We start from the raw sequence: 27,422 nt of genomic DNA, 5'->3' as shown, positions 1-27,422 counted from the left end.
CTTGGTGAGCCAACCCGCTCCCAAATAATTGGACGGGATCACAAATAGAATTTAGTTGTAGATATGGGGCCACCGTTGATAAATTCCACCGATCGAAAGCCGGTCTTGACAATTTAACATAAAAACGCGCTATGCGTCCAAGAGAAAAAACCCATAAAAGGAAAGGAGAATAGATTGGACATACCGAGATCCTTTAAAATTGGAATAGCGACCGCCTGAAGATGAAGGGGGGTGGCTGAATTCGCGATTCGATTGGCGTTGATCATGACCACCTTTAGATCCGGGCGCGCGAGGGGCTCCCGCGTTTTCGAGAGCGTTCAGAGTTTTCACTTGCTCGACCAGGGCCTGGGTGAACTTCGGACCGAAGAGGTGTTCTCCACCCGTTGGCAGGACAGCTTTGTCGTCTAGCAGTCCAATATTCTGCGGGTAGATTTGGGCCAGAATGTTGCGGCGTCGCGCGTTCGTGATGTCGTGGTACACCACCGCCCAGAGCTTCAGAGCTGTTTTGACCGCCTTGGCGTCGGCTCGGGATTTCTTCTTTTTCTTGAGCCGACTTGCTAGAAACATGATGGGCTTGACTAAGTCAAGGATCTTGAAGGTTTGATTTCTGTAGATTTTCTCGATTGGGTCGATGTTGACCTTGGCTGCCGAAGATGACTTAACTGCCTTCAGCCGGATGTAGAATGCATCATCTAGATTGGGGTTGATCAGCAGGTCGGCGTTCTTCTTTAGCTTGGGTCTAAAGGCCTCTCTAGCACTTTTCGCTCGAGTGTCATCTAAACCCGATACGACCCAGTCGGCCAAACTAGCTGACTTTTCACTTGAGAGACGAAATTTCTTTACGCCTCCTCTTCTTGATGAGTCGGAGCCTGAACTACTAGAATTTGAGCTAGAATCGCTTGACTGTTCGGGATCCGACATGATGTTTGCACAACGAGAGCGAAAAGAGATCTGATGTGTCTAAGAGAAAGGTCCGCCCACCTGAGCGCCATCTCTCACCTATCCCCCGTTTTTGTTGTTCTTTTGTTTGCTGAGAAGCAGCTGAAATATAGAGGTCGCACACAGTCAATGTCGAACGAATTTACCGACAATTATAAATATCTTCAACTTTATTAATCAATAATCTTATAAACATACACCTATACATTTATTCCTTACACCATATAACCACATTTCTATGAAAAAAATTGATAAATAATCCTGTTACATAACTCTCCTGCTCATAACTACTTATTCATGAATAATAACATAATAAACAATATGCTTCAAAGCGAAATTTTTTTTGTTTCATGCTAGCTAAATAAATAATCTAACATAAAATGAAATAAATGATATACTGCTGAAGTTGAAATTACCAAACGCAAATTTCCATTAGTTGTTAGGCCTCGCACATTCAATCTAGATAGGGGGAGACTACCTTGATTGCCTCTGCCCAGAGAGATTACCCGGACAAGGAAGAAGAAAGAAGAGTGCGAGGCAACTTTTGCTTGGGATCATAGTAGACTGCCTGATTAGACTCTTGTCCCTCCAAAAATTTTCCTCAGAACATGAACCGTCCAAGTCCCCGTTCGACCAGAGCCCTCCGTAGGTGGTTAGTTAGGGAAACGGGGCCACAGAATAGAAGGGAGCCCATGCACTTGTAATTTATCTACATCTACCTAATTTATTGTTATTGATCGAAAGCAAGCTCTTCTTTAACCGTCAACTTCTATAGCACGATGGCGAAGGGTTAACCTGAAATGAAAGAAAATGACTAACTAAGAATGCAGTAAAAAAAAAGATAATGAGAAGATACCTGGAATAAGTTCAACATCTCTCGGCATATTCCACTAGTGGATAAGGTCTGGAACAGCGGCGAGAGATTAAACTAAAAAGTGTATTTAGATGTCAATTTTAAAACAAGATTGCAGTGACAGCAAGCAATACCTCAAATGAATCAATTGAAAGGAACCACAAAAAGGAAGAGATCTCCGGTAAGTTCTTGCAATTTATCATCTAGAAAAATCAAACAGAAACCTCAAGACAAACACAATGAATTGTAGGTGTAGAAAATGTTATTAAGTTGACATGTTCAAACTGCAGCTCACCAATATTAAAATGGGAAGAGAAAGTCAATGAAGTGAAATGACAAGTTCTTTGATTAATTTGAGATTCACCATTTACAAAACGTGCATCTGAAAGACAAGATAAGAAATTTTGTAAGATTACTGTGATATTACAATTATTGATTCCATTTTTAGCTGCAGGATTAATGACAGCTTAGAATTCCTGTGGCCAGCTTCAACAATGGTCGTCATTACGTGGCAAATGATGACAAATAAACTGGTCAATATGTGTGAAAACATTTAGTTAACATACTACCAAGTTCCTTCAAATTTTAGTTTCAAAAACATAAATGTTAACTTATGCTGAATATTGATTTCACTTTTCGAATTCTTTCAATTTCCACATTTCAGCTCCTACCTCGGGACCATGTTTGGGAACATTCATCTCGTCTGCATGAAAGCACTGGCATCATCTAGTGGTTGTTTTTAACGATTCAGACGATTATCCAGTGTGCCGCTAGATGATGTTGGTATTGTTTTTTAAAATGGCGAAATGTGTTAAAAGTTATGTCATCTTCTGTATTCGAATTTTCAATGTTTTACTGCCCAAAATCAAACAATTATTTACATGTAAGATTATTGTGATTATTCTATCTACATAGTAGCAAATTTTCTATAATTCACTCTCACTGTGTACTTGACCAATCGACTAATTGTGTACTGTACTTGGAATTCTAGACAATGTACCTGCCGTCTAGTCATCAGATTAAATGTGGACCCCATTTAAAGAAAAAATTGATCAGCACTTCCTAAACTCACAGCTTCATCTGCATCATCCTCTCACATCGTAGACAAAACTTCAAGCTGTTTTGCCCAATAGTTGTGGCATTGGACCTATGGTTACAGGTAAAAAGCATAACTTTCCGATTTTACAACCTCGTCATCCATCAATGCAATAAAATAATCTCAAAATTCACACCCATTTGATTAACAGGTTTGTTCTTGCCTGAAAGATGTTTACACCTTTGAACACTTGACGGTGTTGTTGCGTCATGAAATTGTATTGCTGCCATTCCCTGTATCTCCCACTTCACAGAGCTCTGCAAGAAATGAGTAATAGGAAGCCTACAACAGATTGAGGTAAAGGTGGGCTTCCATGTTCTTGCTGTATCATGTAATAAACTTTGTATTCCACCTTGGTCATGGGTATTTATGGGCCTCACTGCAATGTTAAAACCTTTTTCTGTTCTTTGCTTTAGGAATTAAACAATTAATAGGTTCCGTGATATGCCATTGGATTTCGCGAGTAGCCGCCAATGTCAAACTACAACGCAGTTTCTTTATTGGAATTGTGTGGTCCTGGCACAGAAATCCTTGATGCTGGCCTTTGTTCATAACAGAAGAGTGACTTCTACCACTTTTCTGCTCCATCCTAATCTTCGCTACCCACACTCATCTAGCTTCTCTGCATATTATGCTGCTAAACAATTTGCCGTACTTCACTGACGAGTTAGACTAGTCGCTTCCGTCCGCAGCGACACATGTACTGTCACTTACCACGGGATTATGCCCAGATACGGAGGTACCCGACAATTGACTTATTTTCTTAGATCATCTACTAGTAATCTACCTGCGTGTTAAACTCTGTGTCTGTGTAATAATTCCAAAATCAGGCCCTTCTTGCGCGCAAACGAAGTGTTACTTAGACGTTGTTTTTTTCTAATGCTAGATGGATTTTCGATAATTTTCAGCTGTCAAAACAGTCAGTTCCAGTTACTTTGCAAATCTCTTTAAACATTTATCGGCAGCTGTTGTGTGGAAAATTTTTAGTGAAAACTGACGATAACTATTCCACCAACAAAGCTCACTTGTTAGATTTTTAAAAATGAGTTTTTTTTTCTTCTTCCGGTTTTCTCATTTCAGTCAGTAGTTCAGTAAATATTCATTCGACGCACAAAAGAACCACATATTCGTGATCCTCGTCAATTTTGTGGTAAAGTATATGTTTTTATTTTTACGTACGCGTACTTCCGGTTTCGAAAACTTTCCTCAACTATAGTTCAGGAAAATTCTCGATTTTGGCCAAATTTTGGATTTCGTTTGAAACATATCAAATCGACCCTTAATTTCATGGGGATCACGAATATCTGGTTTGATTTGAAGACAGCCCAACAGTTGAGGAGCTATTGCATACTTCCGGTATACTTCCGGAAAATTTGCATGAAACCAGAAAGTGAACTTTGTTACATGTACAGTTCTGAGTATCGTTAGTTAGGATTTAAGCAAATAAAATCGCGCTGTTAAAGTTTTGAGCCAAAAAACCTGATCAATGTTACCTATCTGCAAGTTTCATTGTCATGTCACTTAATAAGAATTGTTTTGTCTTTATTCAGGTAATGCAGAGAAGACGTTGAGAAGATGGACACCAGAAGGTTGCCGGTATCTGAAAAAAATCAACGGAACAGCAGCAGCTTTTTATTTTTCTTCATTATTCGTGGACACCAACTAACAACCTAAGGTGATATGACGATAGAATATTTTCGTTCATAGTAATCTTACTTGATTTGTTATCGAATTTAGATGTCTCCCATCATGTGGTCAGAGACACGATCGCTATGGGTCCCACTACAAGAACTTCCTGGCAGATTTACGAGCGGTTCAACGTGGATCATCATTTATTGCTGGTATATGTTTTGCTAGTTAACCCGTTGGCTGCCACGCCTTTGTTCTCCCCTAGCTCCTTAGCACGGGCCGCGCTGTTCGTTCTCGTGGTTTACATGCCGCGGGGTCGGACAGTCGCACCAGCCCCAGATTCGCCGAAAGGCCCTGTTAGGCAATGCACCATAGGGACTTCCCCCTTGTCGATGCGGTGATGGATTCTAGAGGTTGTGCATTCCATCTTCTCCTGTCACCGTGTCAGCCCGGACTTGTCAGCAATGGCAAGTCCCACCTTGGCCATGGATCCTTCAGACGTGGCGCGTAGATAGTAGAAAACAACCTACGGGTTGTATGGCGTGGCAGCCAACGGGTTAACTTAAGTGTATGTGTGTGTATATGTGTACGTATTCATGTCATGTTATGTTTGTAAAATGTGGAGGAATTGTGGGTGGAGGTGGGACAATATAAGCAATTCCTTACAAAATTAATCTTTATGTTATTTATTATTCACTATCTAATCGAACCCCACCGTAAAATCAAACACAATTACATGGATATGGATAAGAATTTGGATACAATATCAGTTTTCAAAAACTTTTACTATTTATGAAGGAAAATATATTAAAAATATGTTTGAATTAACAGAAAACCTCTGAAACAGCAACACATCTATCCAAATCTCTGCAAAGTCAGTGTAGGTACAGGGGCAGGCCTAAAAAAAGTTGTCAATGAAGTAAATGTGAACACTTTGTGAAGTGCCCAATGATAATTACTGCAAAGTAATCAGCCTACGAAGTTTTCAAACAATGTCAGAGATATGGAAATGCCAATGGGGTGGGCATCTAGCCCTCTGCCTCGAAGATGTCAAAATTGGTTGAAGTGTTGTAAATTCTGTGCTGTGTCAAAAAAGAATAGCATTGCGCCATTGCCTAAAGATCACCAATTTAAAAAAAAAAAAAAAATTGTATAAAATCAAATCACTATATATTATCTGAAATAACCAAATTACCCAAATTATTCCTTAATTATACAATTGTACCGACTCCATCCTTATTGAAAGTCCCTAAATGAAAAAAAGGCAAAGGTTATTCACACTTGAAATGTTACAACATGTCAATGTTATGGTAACAATATTAATAACATCATTTGTCTGCTAAATAAAAGAAAAATGGAGTGAACTTACTAACCAAAAGAAACACCACACTTTCTTTTGGTGTTAAATCCTTGTCTGATTATGGTTGCTTAGTAGCTTATATTAAACTGCATTCTTTAAAATAAGTTATTAGTAAAGTTTTCTTGAAAGAGTCATGTATAACATAACTTACCTCTGTTCAATGTTTAGCCGGGTTAGCTTTAATTGCACTCCAATCTAAACAACTCCAATCTTGACACTTGACACTTGAAGTTAAGGTTGAGTTTGAGTATCACCAATCTGAGCTTAGATAGTAGAAGTTTCGGAAAATAAACCGGAAGTAGAAAAAAAACTCATTTTTAAAAATCTAACAAGTGAGCTTTGTTGGTGGAATAGTTATCGTCAGTTTTCACTAAAAATTTTCCACACAACAGCTGCCGATAAATGTTTAAAGAGATTTGCAAAGTAACTGGAACTGACTGTTTTGACAGCTGAAAATTATCGAAAATCCATCTAGCATTAGAAAAAAACAACGTCTAAGTAACACTTCGTTTGCGCGCAAGAAGGGCCTGATTTTGGAATTATTACACAGACACAGAGTTTAACACGCAGGTAGATTACTAGTAGATGATCTAAGAAAATAAGTCAATTGTCGGGTACCTCCGTATCTGGGCATAATCCCGTGGTAAGTGACAGTACATGTGTCGCTGCGGACGGAAGCGACTAGTCTAACTCGTCAGTGAAGTACGGCAAATTGTTTAGCAGCATAATATGCAGAGAAGCTAGATGAGTGTGGGTAGCGAAGATTAGGATGGAGCAGAAAAGTGGTAGAAGTCACTCTTCTGTTATGAACAAAGGCCAGCATCAAGGATTTCTGTGCCAGGACCACACAATTCCAATAAAGAAACTGCGTTGTAGTTTGACATTGGCGGCTACTCGCGAAATCCAATGGCATATCACGGAACCTATTAATTGTTTAATTCCTAAAGCAAAGAACAGAAAAAGGTTTTAACATTGCAGTGAGGCCCATAAATACCCATGACCAAGGTGGAATACAAAGTTTATTACATGATACAGCAAGAACATGGAAGCCCACCTTTACCTCAATCTGTTGTAGGCTTCCTATTACTCATTTCTTGCAGAGCTCTGTGAAGTGGGAGATACAGGGAATGGCAGCAATACAATTTCATGACGCAACAACACCGTCAAGTGTTCAAAGGTGTAAACATCTTTCAGGCAAGAACAAACCTGTTAATCAAATGGGTGTGAATTTTGAGATTATTTTATTGCATTGATGGATGACGAGGTTGTAAAATCGGAAAGTTATGCTTTTTACCTGTAACCATAGGTCCAATGCCACAACTATTGGGCAAAACAGCTTGAAGTTTTGTCTACGATGTGAGAGGATGATGCAGATGAAGCTGTGAGTTTAGGAAGTGCTGATCAATTTTTTCTTTAAATGGGGTCCACATTTAATCTGATGACTAGACGGCAGGTACATTGTCTAGAATTCCAAGTACAGTACACAATTAGTCGATTGGTCAAGTACACAGTGAGAGTGAATTATAGAAAATTTGCTACTATGTAGATAGAATAATCACAATAATCTTACATGTAAATAATTGTTTGATTTTGGGCAGTAAAACATTGAAAATTCGAATACAGAAGATGACATAACTTTTAACACATTTCGCCATTTTAAAAAACAATACCAACATCATCTAGCGGCACACTGGATAATCGTCTGAATCGTTAAAAACAACCACTAGATGATGCCAGTGCTTTCATGCAGACGAGATGAATGTTCCCAAACATGGTCCCGAGGTAGGAGCTGAAATGTGGAAATTGAAAGAATTCGAAAAGTGAAATCAATATTCAGCATAAGTTAACATTTATGTTTTTGAAACTAAAATTTGAAGGAACTTGGTAGTATGTTAACTAAATGTTTTCACACATATTGACCAGTTTATTTGTCATCATTTGCCACGTAATGACGACCATTGTTGAAGCTGGCCACAGGAATTCTAAGCTGTCATTAATCCTGCAGCTAAAAATGGAATCAATAATTGTAATATCACAGTAATCTTACAAAATTTCTTATCTTGTCTTTCAGATGCACGTTTTGTAAATGGTGAATCTCAAATTAATCAAAGAACTTGTCATTTCACTTCATTGACTTTCTCTTCCCATTTTAATATTGGTGAGCTGCAGTTTGAACATGTCAACTTAATAACATTTTCTACACCTACAATTCATTGTGTTTGTCTTGAGGTTTCTGTTTGATTTTTCTAGATGATAAATTGCAAGAACTTACCGGAGATCTCTTCCTTTTTGTGGTTCCTTTCAATTGATTCATTTGAGGTATTGCTTGCTGTCACTGCAATCTTGTTTTAAAATTGACATCTAAATACACTTTTTAGTTTAATCTCTCGCCGCTGTTCCAGACCTTATCCACTAGTGGAATATGCCGAGAGATGTTGAACTTATTCCAGGTATCTTCTCATTATCTTTTTTTTTACTGCATTCTTAGTTAGTCATTTTCTTTCATTTCAGGTTAACCCTTCGCCATCGTGCTATAGAAGTTGACGGTTAAAGAAGAGCTTGCTTTCGATCAATAACAATAAATTAGGTAGATGTAGATAAATTACAAGTGCATGGGCTCCCTTCTATTCTGTGGCCCCGTTTCCCTAACTAACCACCTACGGAGGGCTCTGGTCGAACGGGGACTTGGACGGTTCATGTTCTGAGGAAAATTTTTGGAGGGACAAGAGTCTAATCAGGCAGTCTACTATGATCCCAAGCAAAAGTTGCCTCGCACTCTTCTTTCTTCTTCCTTGTCCGGGTAATCTCTCTGGGCAGAGTCAATCAAGGTAGTCTCCCCCTATCTAGATTGGATGTGCGAGGCCTAACAACTAATGGAAATCTGCGTTTGGTAATTTCAACTTCAGCAGTATATAATTTATTTCATTTTATGTTAGATTATTTATTTAGCTAGCATGAAACAAGGAAAATTTCGCTTTGAAGCATATTGTTTATTATGTTATTATTCATGAATAAGTAGTTATGAGCAGGAGAGTTATGTAACAGGATTATTTATCAATATATTTCATAGAAATGTGGTTATATGGTGTAAGGAATAAATGTATATGTGTATGTTTATAAGATTATTGATTAATAAAGTTGAAGATATTTATAATTACCGAGTCAATTTCTTCGACAAAACACCTCAACATTTCTTTTAAATATTTAAGTCTCCCTCCCACCTCCTCGTTGCTTTCCCGATCGCGATGATTTGTTTATTATTTGGCAAAAGGACAATTTAACATACTGTTTAAAACTTCCGCAACATGAAACCATCATCAAGGTACAATCACAGTTGAACTTTATGCAAAAAGTCTTTTACCAGCATATGGCTGCAACAACGTATCAAATTAGACAGCAGCTATGGGAGCATAATCTAGAAACAAAATCAACTTAAATTAATCTTCAGATTCAGGCCATGTGAAAAATTGTTTGGCAGAGTTGAATTGTGAAATTCAGCATCTCCATTGACACCGTCAACGTCAAATGGCTATCGAAACCTACAGGGAAAAAGACAGATTGAGTTTCAGACAGAAATTATTTAATGACATCAAAGGACTTTTTTAAAGTTAATGAAGAAAGTTAGCCACATCTTACTGCAAGTTCAATGAATACACAAACATTATTACCTTGTCCACTATGCTGTTATCTGTTCATAGGATGCTATGTAGAGCAGGAGAAGACATATTTTTGGCAACATGAGACACAATTTCAAGTCAAGTACTCTGAAAAAACTACGGTTTTTTTTTTTATTACATGTTTAGGCAAGAAGTAATTTAGTAGCAAGTGGTCCCACAACATCAATGTAGCTCTGACTTGGCTGTGTTCTCGATTTCTGCAATATATCAGCAAAGCAGTCTGAGACCTGAACATAAACTAATAAAATCTTTAAAATCTATTGCATTATTGCAGGGATATTGATCAATAAATTTACTTAAATTGGTCTGAAGTGCTTCTTCACGGGACGAGACGTACAGCAAACTCGTACAGCAGGTACAGGTAACAATAGACGCCTAGACGGCATTCGGCAAAATGGACAGCAGTTTTGGCCCACGTGATCAGATTATTTCGCCAAAAGGAAATTACAGGAGGATGGATTACGCATTGCCTATAGAATCACACATTAATATGTAACATTTAGTAAATTGAAGAAAAAGTTTCAAACTAGAATTACCAATTAGTTTTTATGACCATGATGAATTTGGAAGACATTTTCAGTTGGCTGGAAAATGTGAAAATGTCCCGAGTTTTGACGCGACGCTCGCGCCACCTGGCGGCCGGAGGACATAAGCTACCTTATGCAAGGCATACTGATACCTGTCTGGAGCTGGAAAATGGAAATTGGTTGCATGCTTTTCATTCCGAAGTGGAAAATGCTATGAATGTAAGAAATAAACCACTAACAATATGAACAATAAACATGCCTGAACACATGCTAAGAGGCAAGAACGGAAGTTAGGTAAAATAAAGCATGCCTATGTTTCAATAAAATGGTAACCTTTCTTAGGATGCAAGAAGGGAATGCAAACTTAACAAATCTGACGTGATACCATACCACATTTAGTGGGTTGGAGGACAGAATGACAGATTTCTTTGGCAGGACATGGTCTTCTATGTTCTCAACATTTTTGGTTTTCTCTGAATATCAACCCAAAAATACTTATCAATAAAATACACACAAACACTGAGCAGACACAAATCAAGTGAAACCATGCCAAAATGTCAGCACCATGAAAAGCTGAGAACAGCAAGCACATTAGATTGCTTTACCAGAGACTGCTCCAACAAACACCAACCACCTGCTTCAAAGCAAAGTGAAATAATACAATTTTTAAAATGTTATTAGTTTAAAGTGAAACGCTACACTAAAGGGAGCATCAACTGGCACAACCCAACAGAATAAATTAAAGAGTTCAAGCTTAAATTGATGAAGATATTGTTCTACTTAAATAAAGATCAAAACAAAATCACCCAGGTAATGGACTAGAGAAAATTTGTAACTAGGAAGATCCATTAGAAAACAATTCACTCGATAAATATTGAATAAAACTACAATTTCAACTCAATTTACCTGTTTGCTAGTCTTCCCACACAGGCAAGTAGATAAGGTTTACTTCAATTGCCATCAACCACATACCAAGGTAAGACATTAATAGAAACCACTGCAATTAAGTCACACATTTAGATACACATTTTCCAAAGGACAATAATTGGACAGCTAAATTTCCAGTTACCTTGTTGGAATCCACGGAGATCTGGCGAACCGTCGACCTGGATCGATCACGTGATGGTAATGGAATTTCCTTCCCACTGTAATGCAGCCAGAAATGTTTTAAGTAAACATCTTCTATTTGATATACTTGTTTAACAAATAAAATCCTTGTTACCTTTTCTAGATCTATGAATTAAATCTACGATTTCAATAAATTTTCTTCAAAGTTTGACGCGACGAACAGCAAATTCTCATTACACCTTTCGAAGTCCTAGGAGCAAATCTGCAAATGAACAGCAGAGACTGCAGAGTGCAGACAGCAGAAAACGCCAAACGTTCTTTGGTGGAAGATGAGTGGTTGGCGTTGCCAATTTCGGCCGTCTAATAAAATATATTTTGCAACTCTTCCAATATATAATTTTTGTTTTTCAAAATATGAATTCCTAGATTAATTACAGATTAAAATCACTGTTTTTTTTTCTCTCTATAAGAGTAGGAATGTTTCTTAGGAATTAGTTACTTGGGAAAGTTAGTTGCATAGGATAATTTTTCAAAAGCATTACAGACATTATAGAATAGGATGTTAATCTATAGCTCTTTTGTTGAGGAGTGAAACGGACTGAAAAGACACTCCACTTACAGACAACAATAAAACATTAGCTGCCTCTAAATGAGATTGGAGCTAATCCAACTGATGGTGTAAATGGGTAAGTAGGGAATCTGCTTTGGAGCCAGGCGGTCGCTCAGGCTAGCAATCGAAAAATGTAATGTCCACTACAAGTTGGTCGTTCTTCTGGCAGGCATATGCATTCCAGGGCTTGGAAAGTTTGCGTCGACGACAATCGGGCTGGCCTGATACGTAAGTAAGCCTCGTAATAACTCCTTGATACGATCAGGCTGTAGGGGTATCCAGTCGACGTAAATAAGGGATCAACCAACGACAAAGTTTTGATTTTAAAAAATCAACATCACAGCTATCCGTGATTAGATGACAAACGCTCAGTTCGCTCATGCCGTCGAGTCGTTCCAAGTTGAAATGTTATTGCTGGAGGTTGTAGACAAAGATGTGTTCCAAGCGAGGTACGTTTCCTTCTAGACCAGCAAGTTTGATAAAAGCCAACGGATTCTCTACCTACATACTGTCAAATATAACAAATGTGTATCACCAATCTTATCAGTACCTACAACATAACATACATAATATCTATATAACAAATCAGACCAAACCTTAGTTTCTCGATGTCCGCAGCTCGTGTTCGATAGAACAGACTTACAAGGTCGGTGGTTAGTTCAATTCCCATGGAGATGAAAGGTCTCATTGTTTCGCTTCTTCACTGTAATTGATCAACAGTGTTTATTTCTAATAATTGATCCACATCGACAGCCATACGGGCGGCTGGGCATTCACACCGATCTCACTTTGTAGTCCCTGTTGTTGCTCCCATTAAAAAAATAAAATAAAATCCTCACTGACATCACATTCGGGTAAAAGGAGCGGAATTCAAAAGGGGGAAAGGTGTCAGGGAAGCAAGAAAATATACGTCCGTGAGGTAGCGTTTGGGGTCCACTGAGAGTGAACATAACAGAGACGGTTTGACATTTAGGCATTTACCCTGGCGGAAAAAACTTCCCGCCGATTCCAACGCTGTTGAGACCGTTCGAAAACCCCCCCCCCCCCCCCCAAAAAAAAGACTGGACAAAGGCGCTGTCCTGCGGCATGAGGTCCACTCATTAAAGTTTATCTTGTAAAAAGGCAATCGATCTAGAAACTGCAGCAAAATTCGTCGTGTTGATATCAGCATAAATTTTTCGCTCCACTATCAAATTGTGCCAGCCACTGTTTTCTTTGCCTTCCTTGTTGAAGTTACCAAGTTACGAATCTTAAAAATCAATGGGACCCCATACTGCCTTCTTACGACGTCCTCCCTCTATGACAATAACTCCGCCTAGATCAGTATTTTTTGAAAAATTTAAACAGCTAAATTGTCAGTGAAATAAAAATAATTATTTACTCAACCTCGACTTCACTTTAATACACAAGCAACATGAACATTAATCACAGCTTACACTATGATTTGTGACTAAATATTTTTTTCTTTAAGCTTCAAATCTATAATATTACGAAATTAATAATATGTAACTGGTGTTTTTTTCTCCTTTATTAAGAAATTTCTACTTTTATGTTGATCAATCAACCATCGGGGGTGACATGAAAATTCGTTTAGAATAGAACTCGAATAGAGAGGGGTTGAATTCAGGACTGCTCAACGTAAGAGTAGAAATTCTTAATTAAGGAGAAACAATATCAGTATCATAATAATTGATCATTGTTTGTAATTATGTGGTTATTTCATTAGCAGTAATCATTTAAAGTCAATAGATTTTAAATCAAATCAAATTATGCAAAAACAAGCCCGATTGGCGGTTGCTAACAACCTACGACACACCCAAACCTTGATAAAGACCGGCAGTTAATGGAAAGTTCAGTTAAATGATAGATCTTCCATCTTCTACTAGAAACCTCCAGCTTTAACTTTGAAATACAAATATGGTAACAGAACAGCAGAACCGAAATGGAGCCCGCAGGGGAAAGTTGTCGAAAAGGAAGAAACTTGCACTGAACAGGCTTACCCGCGTTCAAGAAAAAAAAGCCATTTTTATTACAAAACATTTGGCTAGAGCCCTCCTCCTTTTCAAACGAGAATTAAAGCAGTTTCTCAAGTCATGGGGATTGGCCCCTCGCAAATATCAAGACACGTCCACCCTTCTCAAGAAAATGATTGACTATAATCAACAGATACCGAATTTCTTTGGAACAACCAAACGTCGAGTGGAAGTCGCTACCGCAACACTACGTAAGGCCAATTATGGCAGAAACGCCGTCTTCCACGGTGTTTTACCCGTTGTCTGGAGGGAATGGCAGCAGTTTCTACGAGCTTGGATTGCAGTTGCGAACATGATTGGGGCAAAGTCGCTAGCCCAAAAGTTACGAAAAATGAAGACGCGTCTACTTTCCTCGCACGGACGACGACCCTACACCGTGTCGAAAAACACTATTTTCATGAGTATGGCTTCGGAACAGACGACTAAATGGACATCCTCCAAACGATCGGCCGCCATAGCGATTGGGCACATAGTGTTTGACACTTTTCTTCAAGATGTGGCGCCGAATCTTCGCACATTCATCGATTCAAATAACATCAGAGCGAATTGGACTTCCGTGTTGGACGCATATGAGCTGAGTAAGTTCATTTTGGACAAATGCAGCGCAGACTGCTTTTTCGTTCCGCCCGGGACGCAAGATGAAGATGAATTGATAACAAGACTGGAAGGAGCGATGGAGGGGCGGCATGCGGTAAGTCATGATATGCAAGAGAACGTCTTCTATAATTGGGAAATATACTTAAAGGATTGTGTTTATATCCTGACAGCGATTCACTGTCCAGAAGCAGCCGCACGCGTCCAGAAACGCCTTGATCGCCTCATCGCATCCAGAGACCAGGCCAATCAGCAATTCTCTGCATTAACAGCTCGCCGCGTCACTACCGTCCATCGCAGCTTCCTGCAAGCCAAAAAATCGCCCCAACTCAAAGGTAAGCCAGGAAAGTGGCCGAGGCCTAATAGTCGATGGTTGAAAGGAATGTGTCCGTCCCAAACGATCGGGGACGCCTTTAGATTCCGACTCAAGAACAAGGTTCACAAGATTCTTCATTAACCGAATTTCGATTCTCTAAATTCTCTTGATTGTTGCTGCTAAGTCGCTGATACGTTGATCGTAATTCTGAATACAAAAGTTGTCGATTTGAAAATTTTCTATCTAGTCTCGTCTTTCATTCAGTTGCAATTAGTTATGAATAAATCAATGCTGTACTAAAAATTAAATGGATAACTCATGAGAAGCAAAAATACGAAGCGCTAAAATGATCTGACAAGAAAGCCAGTCTAATCTCACATATCTCAGAATTCTATCGATCCTCACTGAACAAATTTGTTTCCCAACTGGGGCTGGTATAACAAAGAGCCAAACAACACACACTTGGCACTTCCAAACAAATACAAGGGAAATTGTCAGATACATACCCGTTAGATACTGTGGAAGACATAGTGGCATTCTCCATCATGAAATTGCAGTCAGCCAACCGTCTAACTTTACTGCTGTTTGGTCACCAACTGCTTGTTGAAAAGGGTAGACAAATTCACGCGGGATGCGGTGGTGAGCCCCAATGTTGGCACACCTTCAAACTGGAACAAAAAAAGATTGCACAGCAGTTAGGATAACAACTTCGGAAATAAAACAGTAAATTAGTCTCAATTTGAATTTGTTCTTTACACTTTCATTCTAGAAATACACAAATTTTACTGGATAATAATAAAAAGATTGATTGTTAAAAAGTATTTAATAGAAAGTCAGTGATCAGCTGGGTGAGAATGATCAGGTCATCAATTTCAACCCTCTCCTTTGAATCTGGAACGTGTAGGCAAAATTCAGGCTTCCATTAACTTTTACATTTTTCTCATTGGCTACTAACTTTTCTTAAGCTGGGATATTTTGTTATACATTGTGAAGCTATGATCCATGACTATCCACATGTAAATTGGAGAAATTGCTATATTAACCACGCATTGTGTCTATAGCTTCAGGAATAGGTTACAGTGGCTACAGCTAGTTCAACCTTGTTACAAGATATTCTTCTTAAACGGATTCTTCCAAAGGCACAGACAATTATAAAAGTCACACAGTACTTGGAAAGTATAGTCTTGTCGTGCATCAGCTAAATGATGCTGTAACATTGGCTAAGAATCACACGAAAAATTTCCCAATAGTTCCACCATTTTCAGTATGGAGATATTGAAAGTCATATGCAAGAGAAACCATCGACGCCTCACCTCTCGTACCGATGAGATCTTATTCTAAGAGATGTCGAATGCTTAACTGTTTTCTCACATTTTATCGGTTACTACCTACACATTTTCAATTACGCGTAAGGGGACGGGATACTTGTGATAGCAACACATGATTTTTAGATCAGGCAATTTAGAACAAACAAAAGAATACTAACGTCAATGAACTTTTTAGGCAATTAATTCAATTTCACTCTACTTTGTAAAACTACTCCTCTCCCCACGACTGGTTAACGTAAATTGTAAAGGCCGGTCACTCAGCCACAATCTGTTTCAATCACGCTCTCTTCAGAACAGCATCAGAGTGGCAGACTGGCAGGGTGGAGAATGCAGACGAACTTCCGTTTTAACAGCGATGCCATTTTAGCTCGACGGAGTTTAATCAAATTTTGATAAGTCAATCAGAGAGTCAATCAAAACAGTCTCAATTAAATTCATTTGTCGTATCAAAGTAGACGCCTCTTTAATAATAATAATTAATTTTTAAAAATATAAATAAACCAATAATATTTTATTTTACCAACATTTTCCGATCGGACAAAAAGTCCGGATTTCGTCTTCTTTATCTCAAAACAAAAAAGATTTTCGATAAAAATGACATACAGTCAATCAAGACAGGGCAGGTCCATCTTGATTAGCTTTGCATAGAGATATTTCCTGGGCAAGGAAGAAGAGAGAAGTGCGTAGTGAGAATAACCATATATTATACATTATGGACTAAACTGATAAAATACGCATTTATAATGACGAAAAATCCGCTTATGTAATAGGAACAGTTGGCCGAGTGGCTGGAGCCTTGTGCCTTGTGCCTTGTGCTACGGTGCCGCACGCCATCTGTTCAATACCCGGGTAAAATTTTTTTATTTTTTATTTTTAAGGAAGTTTTATGAAGTAGGAAAATATTATATACAAAATTTAGTAAGTTTAATTTAAAAAATTTCTATTCTAAACGCAATTTTTTTTGTGAGAGTTTTAACAGATCCATTTAAGTGATTTTACTATTGTTTGTTTTTCTCATTATTTAGCGGATTACTTGCTGTAATTAGCAAACACAGTCAATTAAGACAGGGAAAGTCCATCTTGATTAGCTTTGCTTAGAGAGATTTCCTGGGCAAGGAAGAAGAGTGCGTAGTGAGAATAATGACATATGGTGCATTATTTAAACTGATAAAATACGCATACATAATGACAAAAAATACGCTTATGTAAGAGGAACAGTTGGCCGAGTGGCTGGAGCCTTGTGCCTTGTGCCTTGTGCTACGGTGCCGCACGCCATCTGTTCAATACCCGGGTAAGACTTTTTTTATTTTTTATTTTTAACGAAGTTTTATGAAGTAGGAAAATATTATATACAAAATTTAGTAAGTTTAATTTAAAAAATTTCTATTCTAAACGCAATTTTTTTTGTGAGAGTTTTAACAGATCCATTTAAGCGATTTTACTATTGTTTGTTTTTCTCATTATTTAGCGGATTACTTGCTGTAATTAGCAAACACAGTCAATTAAGACAGGGCAAGTCCATCTTGATTAGCTTTGCTTAGAGAGATTTCCTGGGCAAGGATGAAGAGTGCGTAGTGAGAATAACCACATATGGTGCATTATTTAAACTGATAAAATACGCATACATAATGACAAAAAAAACGCTTATCTAAGAGGAACAGTTGGCCGAGTGGCTGGAGCCTTGTGCCTTGTGCCTTGTGCTACGGTGCCGCACGCCATCTGTTCAATACCCGGGTAAGACTTTTTTATTTTTTATTTTTAACGAAGTTTTATGAAGTAGGAAAATATTATATACAAAATTTAGTAAGTTTAATTTAAAAAATTTCTATTCTAAACGCAAATTTTTTTTGTGAGAGTTTTAACAGATCCATTTAAGTGATTTTACTATTGTTTGTTTTTCTCATTATTTAGCGGATTACTTGCTGTAATTAGCAAACACAGTCAATTAAGACAGGGAAAGTCCATCTTGATTAGCTTTGCTTAGAGAGATTTCCTGGGCAAGGAAGAAGAGTGCGTAGTGAGAATAACGACATATGGTGCATTATTTAAACTGATAAAATACGCATACATAATGACAAAAAATACGCTTATGTAAGAGGAACAGTTGGCCGAGTGGCTGGAGCCTTGTGCCTTGTGCTACGGTGCCGCACGCCATCTGTTCAATACCCGGGTAAGACTTTTTTATTTTTTATTTTTAACGAAGTTTTATGAAGTAGGAAAATATTATATACAAAATTTAGTAAGTTTAATTTAAAAAATTTCTATTCTAAACGCAAATTTTTTTTGTGAGAGTTTTAACAGATCCATTTAAGTGATTTTACTATTGTTTGTTTTTCTCATTATTTAGCGGATTACTTGCTGTAATTAGCAAACACAGTCAATTAAGACAGGGAAAGTCCATCTTGATTAGCTTTGCTTAGAGAGATTTCCTGGGCAAGGAAGAAGAGTGCGTAGTGAGAATAACGACATATGGTGCATTATTTAAACTGATAAAATACGCATACATAATGACAAAAAATACGCTTATGTAAGAGGAACAGTTGGCCGAGTGGCTGGAGCCTTGTGCCTTGTGCCTTGTGCTAGGGTGCCGCACGCCATCTGTTCAATACCCGGGTAAGACTTTTTTTATTTTTAATTTTTAAGGAAGTTTTATGAAGTAGGAAAATATTATATACAAGATTTAGTAAGTTTAATTTAAAAAATTTCTATTCTTAACGCAATTTTTTTTTGAGAGTTTTAACAGATCCATTTAAGTGATTTTACTATTGTTTGTTTTTCTCATTATTTAGCGGATTACTTGCTGTAATTAGCAAACACAGTCAATTAAGACAGGGCAAGTCCATCTTGATTAGCTTTGCTTAGAGAGATTTCCTGGGCAAGGATGAAGGGTGCGTAGTGAGAATAACCACATATGGTGCATTATTTAAACTGATAAAATACGCATACATAATGACAAAAAAAAACGCTTATCTAAGAGGAACAGTTGGCCGAGTGGCTGGAGCCTTGTGCCTTGTGCCTTGTGCTACGGTGCCGCACGCCATCTGTTCAATACCCGGGTAAGACTTTTTTTATTTTTAATTTTTAAGGAAGTTTTATGAAGTAGGAAAATACTATATACAAGATTTAGTAAGTTTAATTTTAAAAATTTCTATTCTAAACGCAATTTTTTTTGTGAGAGTTTTAACAGATCCATTTAAGTGATTTTACTATTGTTTGTTTTTCTCATTATTTAGCGGATTACTTGCTGTAATTAGCAAACACAGTCAATTAAGACAGGGAAAGTCCATCTTGATTAGCTTTGCTTAGAGAGATTTCCTGGGCAAGGAAGAAGAGTGCGTAGTGAGAATAACGACATATGGTGCATTATTTAAACTGATAAAATACGCATACATAATGACAAAAAATACGCTTATGTAAGAGGAACAGTTGGCCGAGTGGCTGGAGCCTTGTGCCTTGTGCCTTGTGCTACGGTGCCGCACGCCATCTGTTCAATACCCGGGTAAGACTTTTTTTATTTTTAATTTTTAACGAAGTTTTATGAAGTAGGAAAATATTATATACAAGATTTAGTAAGTTTAATTTAAAAAATTTCTATTCTTAACGCAATTTTTTTTGTGAGAGTTTTAACAGATCCATTTAAGTGATTTTACTATTGTTTGTTTTTCTCATTATTTAGCGGATTACTTGCTGTAATTAGCAAACACAGTCAATTAAGACAGGGCAAGTCCATCTTGATTAGCTTTGCTTAGAGAGATTTCCTGGGCAAGGAAGAAGAGTGCGTAGTGAGAATAACCACATATGGTGCATTATTTAAACTGATAAAATACGCATACATAATGACAAAAAATACGCTTATGTAAGAGGAACAGTTGGCCGAGTGGCTGGAGCCTTGTGCCTTGTGCCTTGTGCTACGGTGCCGCACGCCATCTGTTCAATACCCGGGTAAGACTTTTTTTATTTTTTATTTTTAACGAAGTTTTATGAAGTAGGAAAATATTATATACAAGATTTAGTAAGTTTAATTTAAAAAATTTCTATTCTAAACGCAATTTTTTTTGTGAGAGTTTTAACAGATCCATTTAAGTGATTTTACTATTGTTTGTTTTTCTCATTATTTAGCGGATTACTTGCTGTAATTAGCAAACACAGTCAATTAAGACAGGGCAAGTCCATCTTGATTAGCTTTGCTTAGAGAGATTTCCTGGGCAAGGAAGAAGAGTGCGTAGTGAGAATAACCACATATGGTGCATTATTTAAACTGATAAAATACGCATACATAATGACAAAAAAAACGCTTATCTAAGAGGAACAGTTGGCCGAGTGGCTGGAGCCTTGTGCCTTGTGCCTTGTGCTACGGTGCCGCACGCCATCTGTTCAATACCCGGGTAAGACTTTTTTTATTTTTTATTTTTAACGAAGTTTTATGAAGTAGGAAAATATTATATACAAAATTTAGTAAGTTTAATTTAAAAAATTTCTATTCTTAACGCAATTTTTTTTGTGAGAGTTTTAACAGATCCATTTAAGTGATTTTACTATTGTTTGTTTTTCTCATTATTTAGCGGATTACTTGCTGTAATTAGCAAACACAGTCAATTAAGACAGGGCAAGTCCATCTTGATTAGCTTTGCTTAGAGAGATTTCCTGGGCAAGGAAGAAGAGTGCGTAGTGAGAATAACCACATATGGTGCATTATTTAAACTGATAAAATACGCATACATAATGACAAAAAAAACGCTTATCTAAGAGGAACAGTTGGCCGAGTGGCTGGAGCCTTGTGCCTTGTGCCTTGTGCTACGGTGCCGCACGCCATCTGTTCAATACCCGGGTAAGACTTTTTTTATTTTTTATTTTTAACGAAGTTTTATGAAGTAGGAAAATATTATATACAAGATTTAGTAAGTTTAATTAAAAAAATTTCTATTCTAAACGCAAATTTTTTTTGTGAGAGTTTTAACAGATCCATTTAAGTGATTTTACTATTGTTTGTTTTTCTCATTATTTAGCGGATTACTTGCTGTAATTAGCAAACACAGTCAATTAAGACAGGGAAAGTCACTCTTGATTAGCTTTGCTTAGAGAGATTTCCTGGGCAAGGAAGAAGAGTGCGTAGTGAGAATAACGACATATGGTGCATTATTTAAACTGATAAGATAGAAAAGCAAGCTTATCAGCTCGCCGCGAATGGATAGTCGTAAGCCAGTTGAAAACTGTCTTAAATGACAAATTCAGGGCCTATTGTTAAGTCGGACTTGTTCACAATTCACGCTTTTTTCACAGACTTTTAGGTCTTAAAACGGGATTTTTCTGACGCAGTTCAATATCCTTGCAAGTTATTTACGTTTGGTTTGATCAACTCATATTTTCCAATTTTTACACATAAAGTTCAATAATTGAATTTAAAAATAACCATCATTTAGTCAAATAACTACAAAACATAAATAACATCTGGTGGTGATTTGATGTGAAAGTGAAAAAGTTGTAGTCGCAACCGCCAGATGTCACTAGTCGTTCAGCAATTATTTTAGCAGTTTTTCATTAATTACAGGAGAACTAATTAAGTAAATGGAATTATTTTTGTTCTGGTCGCACCGCATATTTTTTGTGTAATTTTTAAGACCAAAAAGTCTGAAATCTGTCGTGAAACACCCGAGCTATGGAGCGTTACATACAGACAGACAGACAAAGTGACATGGCTTTTTTTTTCTGCGTATGCGATTATTAGCTTCGACCTTCGGGCTCGCAAAAATACGCATACATAATGACAAAAAATACGCTTATGTAAGAGGAACAGTTGGCCGAGTGGCTGGAGCCTTGTGCCTTGTGCCTTGTGCTACGGTGCCGCACGCCATCTGTTCAATACCCGGGTAAGACTTTTTTTATTTTTAATTTTTAAGGAAGTTTTATGAAGTAGGAAAATATTATATACAAGATTTAGTAAGTTTAATTTAAAAAATTTCTATTCTTAACGCAATTTTTTTTTGAGAGTTTTAACAGATCCATTTAAGTGATTTTACTATTGTTTGTTTTTCTCATTATTTAGCGGATTACTTGCTGTAATTAGCAAACACAGTCAATTAAGACAGGGAAAGTCCATCTTGATTAGCTTTGCTTAGAGAGATTTCCTGGGCAAGGAAGAAGAGTGCGTAGTGAGAATAACGACATATGGTGCATTATTTAAACTGATAAAATACGCATACATAATGACAAAAAATACGCTTATCTAAGAGGAACAGTTGGCCGAGTGGCTGGAGCCTTGTGCCTTGTGCCTTGTGCTACGGTGCCGCACGCCATCTGTTCAATACCCGGGTAAGACTTTTTTTATTTTTTATTTTTAACGAAGTTTTATGAAGTAGGAAAATATTATATACAAGATTTAGTAAGTTTAATTTAAAAAATTTCTATTCTTAACGCAATTTTTTTTGTGAGAGTTTTAACAGATCCATTTAAGTGATTTTACTATTGTTTGTTTTTCTCATTATTTAGCGGATTACTTGCTGTAATTAGCAAACACAGTCAATTAAGACAGGGCAAGTCCATCTTGATTAGCTTTGCTTAGAGAGATTTCCTGGGCAAGGAAGAAGAGTGCGTAGTGAGAATAACCACATATGGTGCATTATTTAAACTGATAAAATACGCATACATAATGACAAAAAAAACGCTTATCTAAGAGGAACAGTTGGCCGAGTGGCTGGAGCCTTGTGCCTTGTGCCTTGTGCTACGGTGCCGCACGCCATCTGTTCAATACCCGGGTAAGACTTTTTTTATTTTTTATTTTTAACGAAGTTTTATGAAGTAGGAAAATATTATATACAAAATTTAGTAAGTTTAATTTAAAAAATTTCTATTCTTAACGCAATTTTTTTTGTGAGAGTTTTAACAGATCCATTTAAGTGATTTTACTATTGTTTGTTTTTCTCATTATTTAGCGGATTACTTGCTGTAATTAGCAAACACAGTCAATTAAGACAGGGCAAGTCCATCTTGATTAGCTTTGCTTAGAGAGATTTCCTGGGCAAGGAAGAAGAGTGCGTAGTGAGAATAACCACATATGGTGCATTATTTAAACTGATAAAATACGCATACATAATGACAAAAAAAACGCTTATCTAAGAGGAACAGTTGGCCGAGTGGCTGGAGCCTTGTGCCTTGTGCCTTGTGCTACGGTGCCGCACGCCATCTGTTCAATACCCGGGTAAGACTTTTTTTATTTTTTATTTTTAACGAAGTTTTATGAAGTAGGAAAATATTATATACAAAATTTAGTAAGTTTAATTTAAAAAATTTCTATTCTTAACGCAATTTTTTTTGTGAGAGTTTTAACAGATCCATTTAAGTGATTTTACTATTGTTTGTTTTTCTCATTATTTAGCGGATTACTTGCTGTAATTAGCACACACAGTCAATTAAGACAGGGCAAGTCCATCTTGATTAGCTTTGCTTAGAGAGATTTCCTGGGCAAGGAAGAAGAGTGCGTTGTGAGAATAACGACATATGGTGCATTATTTAAACTGATAAAATACGCATACATAATGACAAAAAAAACGCTTATGTAAGAGGAACAGTTGGCCGAGTGGCTGGAGCCTTGTGCCTTGTGCCTTGTGCTACGGTGCCGCACGCCATCTGTTCAATACCCGGGTAAGACTTTTTTTATTTTTAATTTTTAAGGAAGTTTTATGAAGTAGGAAAATATTATATACAAGATTTAGTAAGTTTAATTAAAAAAATTTCTATTCTTAACGCAATTTTTTTTGTGAGAGTTTTAACAGATCCATTTAAGTGATTTTACTATTGTTTGTTTTTCTCATTATTTAGCGGATTACTTGCTGTAATTAGCAAACACAGTCAATTAAGACAGGGCAAGTCCATCTTGATTAGCTTTGCTTAGAGAGATTTCCTGGGCAAGGAAGAAGAGTGCGTAGTGAGAATAACCACATATGGTGCATTATTTAAACTGATAAAATACGCATACATAATGACAAAAAAAACGCTTATCTAAGAGGAACAGTTGGCCGAGTGGCTGGAGCCTTGTGCCTTGTGCCTTGTGCTACGGTGCCGCACGCCATCTGTTCAATACCCGGGTAAGACTTTTTTTATTTTTTATTTTTAACGAAGTTTTATGAAGTAGGAAAATATTATATACAAGATTTAGTAAGTTTAATTAAAAAAAATTCTATTCTAAACGCAATTTTTTTTTGTGAGAGTTTTAACAGATCCATTTAAGTGATTTTACTATTGTTTGTTTTTCCTCATTATTTAGCGGATTACTTGCTGTAATTAGCACACACAGTCAATTAAGACAGGGCAAGTCCATCTTGATTAGCTTTGCTTAGAGAGATTTCCTGGGCAAGGAAGAAGAGTGCGTAGTGAGAATAACCACATATGGTGCATTATTTAAACTGATAAAATTCGCATACATAATGACAAAAAAACGCTTATCTAAGAGGAACAGTTGGCCGAGTGGCTGGAGCCTTGTGCCTTGTGCCTTGTGCTACGGTGCCGCACGCCATCTGTTCAATACCCGGGTAAGACTTTTTTTATTTTTAATTTTTAAGGAAGTTTTATGAAGTAGGAAAATACTATATACAAGATTTAGTAAGTTTAATTTAAAAAATTTCTATTCTAAACGCAATTTTTTTTGTGAGAGTTTTAACAGATCCATTTAAGTGATTTTACTATTGTTTGTTTTTCTCATTATTTAGCGGATTACTTGCTGTAATTAGCAAACACAGTCAATTAAGACAGGGAAAGTCCATCTTGATTAGCTTTGCTTAGAGAGATTTCCTGGGCAAGGAAGAAGAGTGCGTAGTGAGAATAACGACATATGGTGCATTATTTAAACTGATAAAATACGCATACATAATGACAAAAAATACGCTTATGTAAGAGGAACAGTTGGCCGAGTGGCTGGAGCCTTGTGCCTTGTGCCTTGTGCTACGGTGCCGCACGCCATCTGTTCAATACCCGGGTAAGACTTTTTTTATTTTTAATTTTTAAGGAAGTTTTATGAAGTAGGAAAATATTATATACAAGATTTAGTAAGTTTAATTTAAAAAATTTCTATTCTTAACGCAATTTTTTTTGTGAGAGTTTTAACAGATCCATTTAAGTGATTTTACTATTGTTTGTTTTTCTCATTATTTAGCGGATTACTTGCTGTAATTAGCAAACACAGTCAATTAAGACAGGGCAAGTCCATCTTGATTAGCTTTGCTTAGAGAGATTTCCTGGGCAAGGAAGAAGAGTGCGTAGTGAGAATAACCACATATGGTGCATTATTTAAACTGATAAAATACGCATACATAATGACAAAAAAAACGCTTATCTAAGAGGAACAGTTGGCCGAGTGGCTGGAGCCTTGTGCCTTGTGCCTTGTGCTACGGTGCCGCACGCCATCTGTTCAATACCCGGGTAAGACTTTTTTTATTTTTTATTTTTAACGAAGTTTTATGAAGTAGGAAAATACTATATACAAGATTTAGTAAGTTTAATTTAAAAAATTTCTATTCTAAACGCAATTTTTTTTGTGAGAGTTTTAACAGATCCATTTAAGTGATTTTACTATTGATTGTTTTTCCTCATTATTTAGCGGATTACTTGCTGTAATTAGCACACACAGTCAATTAAGACAGGGCAAGTCCATCTTGATTAGCTTTGCTTAGAGAGATTTCCTGGGCAAGGAAGAAGAGTGCGTAGTGAGAATAACCATATATGGTGCATTATTTAAACTGATAAAATACGCATACATAATGACAAAAAAAACGCTTATCTAAGAGGAACAGTTGGCCGAGTGGCTGGAGCCTTGTGCCTTGTGCCTTGTGCTACGGTGCCGCACGCCATCTGTTCAATACCCGGGTAAGACTTTTTTTATTTTTTATTTTTAACGAAGTTTTATGAAGTAGGAAAATACTATATACAAGATTTAGTAAGTTTAATTTAAAAAATTTCTATTCTAAACGCAATTTTTTTTGTGAGAGTTTTAACAGATCCATTTAAGTGATTTTACTATTGATTGTTTTTCCTAATTATTTAGCGGATTACTTGCTGTAATTAGCACACTTAGTCAATTAAGACAGGGCAAGTCCATCTTGATTAGCTTTGCTTAGAGAGATTTCCTGGGCAAGGAAGAAGAGTGCGTAGTGAGAATAACCACATATGGTGCATTATTTAAACTGATAAAATACGCATACATAATGACAAAAAAAACGCTTATCTAAGAGGAACAGTTGGCCGAGTGGCTGGAGCCTTGTGCCTTGTGTCTTGTGCTACGGTGCCGCACGCCTTCTGTTCAATACCCAGGTAAGCGTTTTTTTTTTTTTAAGGAAGTTTTCTGAAGTTGGAAAATATTATATACATGATTTTGTCAATTTAATAAACAGATTTTCCTGTTCTAGACGCAATTTTTTTTTCTGTGCAAGTTTTAAAAGATCCATTTAACTTTTGTTTGTTTTCCTCATTCTTTAGCGGATTACTTGCTGTAATTCGCACATACAGTCAATCAAGACAGGGCAAGACCATCTTGATTGAATTTGCATAGAGAGATTACCTTGGCAAGGAATAAGTTTGAGTATAGTGAGAATAACCATATTTTGTCCGTTATAGACTAAACTGATTAAAATACGCATATATAATGACCAAAAATTCGCTTAACTAAGAGGAACAGTTGTGCCAGTGGTTGGAGCCTTGTGCCTTATGTTACGGTACCGTGAGCCAGCTGTTCCATACCGGGGTAAATCTTTTGTTTGTTTTTTTTATTTTTTAATAAGTTTTTTTAACTTGGAAAATATTACATACATCATTTTGTAAATTTAATAAACAGATATTCCTGTTCTAGACGCAATTTTTTTTTCTGTGCAAGTTTTAACAGATCCATTTAACTATTGTTTGTTTTTCTCATTCTTTAGCAGGTTTACTTGCTGTAATTCGCACATACAGTCAATCAAGACAGGGCAAGACCATCTTGATTGAATTTGCATAGGGAGATTACCTTGGCAAGGAATAAGAGTGAGTATAGTGAGAATAACCATATTTTGTACATTATGTACTCAACTGATAAAATATGCATTTATAATGACCAAAAATTCGCTTCTCTATCGGGAACAGTTGCGCCAGTGGTATGAGCCTTGTGCCTTGCGTCAAGTGCTAGAGTGCCGTGAGCCAGCTGTTCAATACCAGGGGTAAGGCTTTTTTTTTTTAATTTTTAAGGAAGTTTTATGAAGTTGGAAAATATTACATACATGATTTTGTAAATTTAATAAAGAAATTTCTGTTCTAAACGCATTTTTTTTCATCTGAAAAATTTAATTTTAGACTACTCACTATTTTTTTACAAAAATCTCCTAAACTATTAAACGTAGACAATCAAGCAAGCAAGCAATGTGTACCAGTAGAA

At 36.8% G+C, this 27,422-nt stretch overlaps 9 long non-coding RNA genes across 20 annotated transcripts; 5 read left to right on the top strand and 4 right to left on the bottom strand.

Annotated features, from left to right (window-relative positions):
• Positions 1-1,647: 1,647 nt before the first annotated feature.
• LOC124201082 lies at positions 1,648-2,553 on the bottom strand. 2 transcript variants are annotated; one of them, XR_006877515.1, is made up of 5 exons: positions 2,464-2,553; positions 2,088-2,174; positions 1,927-1,995; positions 1,796-1,867; positions 1,648-1,734 (listed from the first exon to the last, which is right to left on the bottom strand). It is a non-coding gene; the product is annotated as an uncharacterized LOC124201082 (long non-coding RNA). The 2 variants fall into 2 exon arrangements; XR_006877514.1 differs by having other exon boundaries at positions 2,088-2,473.
• Positions 2,458-4,830, top strand: LOC124201074. 2 transcript variants are annotated; one of them, XR_006877488.1, is made up of 6 exons: positions 2,458-2,675; positions 2,784-2,951; positions 3,040-3,185; positions 3,305-3,627; positions 4,439-4,563; positions 4,626-4,830. It is a non-coding gene; the product is annotated as an uncharacterized LOC124201074 (long non-coding RNA). The 2 variants fall into 2 exon arrangements; XR_006877489.1 differs by lacking the exons at positions 4,439-4,563; positions 4,626-4,830 and adding an exon at positions 3,969-3,996.
• Positions 4,831-5,187: 357 nt separating this feature from the next.
• LOC124201069 lies at positions 5,188-7,655 on the bottom strand. Of its 3 annotated transcripts, XR_006877480.1 has the most exons (9): positions 7,448-7,655; positions 7,172-7,339; positions 6,938-7,083; positions 6,496-6,818; positions 6,029-6,140; positions 5,891-5,970; positions 5,713-5,766; positions 5,477-5,632; positions 5,188-5,415 (listed from the first exon to the last, which is right to left on the bottom strand). It is a non-coding gene; the product is annotated as an uncharacterized LOC124201069 (long non-coding RNA). The 3 variants fall into 3 exon arrangements; XR_006877481.1 differs by having other exon boundaries at positions 5,188-5,632; positions 5,887-5,970; XR_006877479.1 differs by having other exon boundaries at positions 5,188-5,632; positions 6,029-6,135.
• Positions 7,570-8,475, top strand: LOC124201084. Of its 2 annotated transcripts, XR_006877520.1 has the most exons (5): positions 7,570-7,659; positions 7,949-8,035; positions 8,128-8,196; positions 8,256-8,327; positions 8,389-8,475. It is a non-coding gene; the product is annotated as an uncharacterized LOC124201084 (long non-coding RNA). The 2 variants fall into 2 exon arrangements; XR_006877519.1 differs by having other exon boundaries at positions 7,645-8,035.
• A 535-nt stretch (positions 8,476-9,010) lies between these two features.
• Positions 9,011-10,974, bottom strand: LOC124201071. The gene is made up of 4 exons (XR_006877483.1): positions 10,091-10,974; positions 9,851-10,024; positions 9,546-9,792; positions 9,011-9,416 (listed from the first exon to the last, which is right to left on the bottom strand). It is a non-coding gene; the product is annotated as an uncharacterized LOC124201071 (long non-coding RNA).
• A 4,508-nt stretch (positions 10,975-15,482) lies between these two features.
• Positions 15,483-16,309, bottom strand: LOC124201081. The gene is made up of 3 exons (XR_006877513.1): positions 16,189-16,309; positions 15,658-15,708; positions 15,483-15,593 (listed from the first exon to the last, which is right to left on the bottom strand). It is a non-coding gene; the product is annotated as an uncharacterized LOC124201081 (long non-coding RNA).
• Positions 16,310-17,578: 1,269 nt separating this feature from the next.
• Positions 17,579-18,605, top strand: LOC124201086. The gene is made up of 3 exons (XR_006877521.1): positions 17,579-17,764; positions 17,942-18,200; positions 18,378-18,605. It is a non-coding gene; the product is annotated as an uncharacterized LOC124201086 (long non-coding RNA).
• A 159-nt stretch (positions 18,606-18,764) lies between these two features.
• On the top strand, positions 18,765-21,100 carry LOC124201083. Of its 3 annotated transcripts, none has more exons than XR_006877517.1 (5): positions 18,765-19,086; positions 19,264-19,529; positions 19,707-19,972; positions 20,150-20,415; positions 20,593-21,100. It is a non-coding gene; the product is annotated as an uncharacterized LOC124201083 (long non-coding RNA). The 3 variants fall into 3 exon arrangements; XR_006877518.1 differs by having other exon boundaries at positions 19,707-20,415; positions 20,593-20,858; positions 21,037-21,087; XR_006877516.1 differs by having other exon boundaries at positions 19,707-20,415.
• A 681-nt stretch (positions 21,101-21,781) lies between these two features.
• LOC124201076 lies at positions 21,782-26,690 on the top strand. Of its 5 annotated transcripts, none has more exons than XR_006877495.1 (8): positions 21,782-21,897; positions 22,074-22,782; positions 22,960-23,225; positions 23,403-23,668; positions 23,846-24,111; positions 24,291-25,441; positions 25,620-25,885; positions 26,064-26,690. It is a non-coding gene; the product is annotated as an uncharacterized LOC124201076 (long non-coding RNA). The 5 variants fall into 5 exon arrangements; XR_006877494.1 differs by lacking the exon at positions 26,064-26,690 and having other exon boundaries at positions 22,074-22,339; positions 22,517-22,782; positions 25,620-26,021; XR_006877493.1 differs by lacking the exon at positions 26,064-26,690 and having other exon boundaries at positions 24,291-24,555; positions 24,733-25,441; positions 25,620-26,021.
• Positions 26,691-27,422: the final 732 nt, after the last annotated feature.

The sequence above is a fragment of the Daphnia pulex genome, chromosome 8 (genome assembly GCF_021134715.1).
Source record: "Daphnia pulex isolate KAP4 chromosome 8, ASM2113471v1".
NCBI classification, from domain to species: domain Eukaryota; kingdom Metazoa; phylum Arthropoda; class Branchiopoda; order Diplostraca; family Daphniidae; genus Daphnia; species Daphnia pulex.
Note: the sequence above shows the minus strand (reverse complement) of the source record. Positions and strands in the feature narration are given on the sequence as shown.